This window comes from Teleopsis dalmanni, chromosome 2, assembly GCF_002237135.1.
Source record: "Teleopsis dalmanni isolate 2A chromosome 2, ASM223713v2, whole genome shotgun sequence".
In the NCBI taxonomy this organism is placed as follows: domain Eukaryota; kingdom Metazoa; phylum Arthropoda; class Insecta; order Diptera; family Diopsidae; genus Teleopsis; species Teleopsis dalmanni.
The window spans coordinates 202,600,015-202,603,203 of NC_051847.1; positions in this window are offsets into that span (position 1 = coordinate 202,600,015).

Below are 3,189 nucleotides of genomic sequence, written 5' to 3' on the forward strand. Positions count from 1 at the left end.
ATAGTATGATTAGTTTTTGTTTGGCGGCTATACAAAGAAGTCGAAAAATTTTCATTTATATCCAATGCTGGCAAAAATCATTACAAACACTTTTTATTTTTTCATTATTGCTTGAATATATCCAACTTCATGAATTCATCATCAATTCTTTGTGATGAATTTGGCTAAAGAAAAAAACACTTCTCTCTGAATCATTGTGTATCTTTAACATCAGCATAATTGTTATTTGTCTGCAGTTGTTTATGAGCCTTGATGTCCTTGCGGTGGCCATACATTCAAAGTAACCGTAAACGTTTCCCTTTAGTGGTTGTCGATTTAGCATAGCTATGTAACCAGCAGATATTGTCTACTCATAGAATGGGTTTGCAACAATAAGAGTAAAATGTCCATGTTGCATTGTAGACAACAATTATTACACATGTAGTGGAACGAAATGCATTCACGGCAATGGAAATTTTCATCAAAAGAGTTAATTTGACCACAGAAGAGCTACAAGCCTTATATTGCATCTTCATTGTTTTGTTTTCTTGCGGACTTCATCTCAATTTAGATAGAAATTGTTTAAAAGAAAGCCAATACTTTTTATTTCAGGTGACTAGCATAAGACTAAGTTGTTCAATAAGTGGTTCATCTATACAGAACAACAACTTCAGCGACTACAATACATACTTTAGTACAATAAGTTATATATATTATACTTTATATATTATTTTTTGGTTTTATTTTATGATTAGCTAAAAAAGTCAATTAATTAATAAAATTAATATATAATAAAATTTTATTGTTATAATTTAATAATATTCGAAATACCTCTCTATTGAATAGTTCATCTGAATTAAAGAGTTTATATTAAAAATTGATGCAATATTTGAAATAATATTCAGTTCAATTTCAGTACAATATAGTTAAATACTCATGGTAAAAGAGGATCCTCTTTTATATAAGTTATAAGAAAAAGAGGATCCTCTTTAGGTATTTTAGTATAGCAAATGAATCCTCAAGTTTTGTTTTTAAGAAACTTGAACAACTTGTCAGATGTTGGTATAACGATATTCTTATTGATTGGGAATCTGAAAAAAAAACTTCATCCTTACCGAAGTTGCATTTAAAAGGATTTATTTTCATCTCGAATCGCCGAAGCCTTCCAAAAACGAGTTTCATGATCCATAAAACATTGAAAAGTTTGACTATCGGTGCGTAAACCAAAGATCATCTGAGTGGATTCACACATTCGGAATGGTATGGTGAAAGCTGTTTTGGGAACATCAGCAGGATCAATAAGAATCTGATGATAGGGTTTACGAAGACCAAAAAACATTCATCTAGGATGAAAAGTCAAGATCGAAGCAACAATGCGCTCGTTAAGAATTTAAGTCATGCTGGAACACCGCAAGCCCCAGTCCCGTTTTCTTAACAATACGGAGGACGAACGAGAACTAAGATGTCCTACAATTCCAGCATACAGGAGATATAATTCTACTTAGCAGTTTTAATCATCTTAGGAGAAGGCACTGAAAACCGTTGGCTACTGGGAACGATATGGGAAATAATACGTTGAAGTGGAAACGACAAGCGCTATGATACGAATCTCTTATGCAGGATTACGTACGTGAGCAATCAGTCCAACCATATGCAATAAAAAATATAACTATGACACATTTTGTAATAAACGAGCCAGTTACCATTGCTTAGGTTGACAATTATAGTTTTTATCATATTATACATCAATATTCTATAAAATCTGACACACAAATATTTATCGAATAGCCGAAATTGTGATTAATTCGGAAGTAATTGCAATCCGGTGCTTTGACTGCAAAAAGGAGAAATCGAGAAATAAGTATTGCACTTTAACGGCAAATTTATTGCACCGCTGCACGATGACCCAATATGTCAATAATTTTGACAGAAGTTGATATGCTACTCTCATTGCTGATGTTGGTTATCGTTCATGTGGTACGATGATTCCAGTATTACTATATGAGTGTTCATAGAAGGCTCTTTGAGTGTAGCATCAGTCAAAGTGAAGCATCAATGTCAAATTAATGCACACCACCACAAGTACACTAACCCAAGTGTGTAGTCACAACAGTATCTATGCTTGTCATAATACCTTAATGATTTCTCGAAGAGGTCAAACGCACAGCCATGTTGTGATGTACAATACATCGCACAGTGCTACGAAAATGGTGATTTGCATTTAGTTCTGGGACCTGGTGTTTGATATGTGCTTCCTTTGGCAATAGCCAAAAATAAATCTCTACTGTTACTGTAACTAAACTGACAGTAGTTGTGATAAGCCAAAAGTTAACATATCTGTAACTGTGTCTGATCAACTGACACTATGAATTGTCAACTGCCTGGATAAAATTTGATTAGATTTGTATATTTCACATAACACTGAAACCTTTGTATAGTAGAGTTCACTAATTTCTTGAAATATTGATTCGTTAAACACCACCTCAACTGTGAATATTAAAAATTAATTTACTGCTTTTTATTGCATGTTTAACGTTTATGTTGAGAACATGGCAGTGACGCCATTGTGACACGCTACATATAAAAATTAATTCCTGAAATCGCCAGCGGCTTGCATATTTAACTCATAAGTTTCATTTTTTTAATTGGCGTACTTCTGAACCTCACCGAATTACTGAGAAAACACTTAACCATTTTGAGCATTTCAGGTATTGCCATTGCTATTTTTCGCTCCTTTTTATTTTGCAATTAATATTTAATTATTATTAATTTATACTTTTTTTGCACTATTTAATTTGTTATTGTTTATTTATAATTTCTGTGTTCCATTTTGTGTAGTTGTGCTCAACTTGTTGCTCATCTCGTGATTCCCTTGTGCATATTTAATTTCGATTGCACCATTGTGAACGATTGTTGTGTAGTTTCCGGGCATGGACACAGTCACAACGCCAAAGTGAAATCCAAAGTCAAAGCCACACCCCCTTTCGCCTTGTGTTTGAGGGCCATTTTGTTTATTGTTTTGTATTTCTTTATGCCATTTTGTACTGTACAAATTTGTGTAATTTGCAGAATTTTGATTGACAAATTGGCACTTGTCGTGTTAATTGTATGCTCGGAGAGAGTTGTTGCTTTAATAGATTTTGCCGTAATTAATTAGCAACTCGGCTCTATGTTATTAAACTGTTATTATTTTTATTTTTATTTTCATTT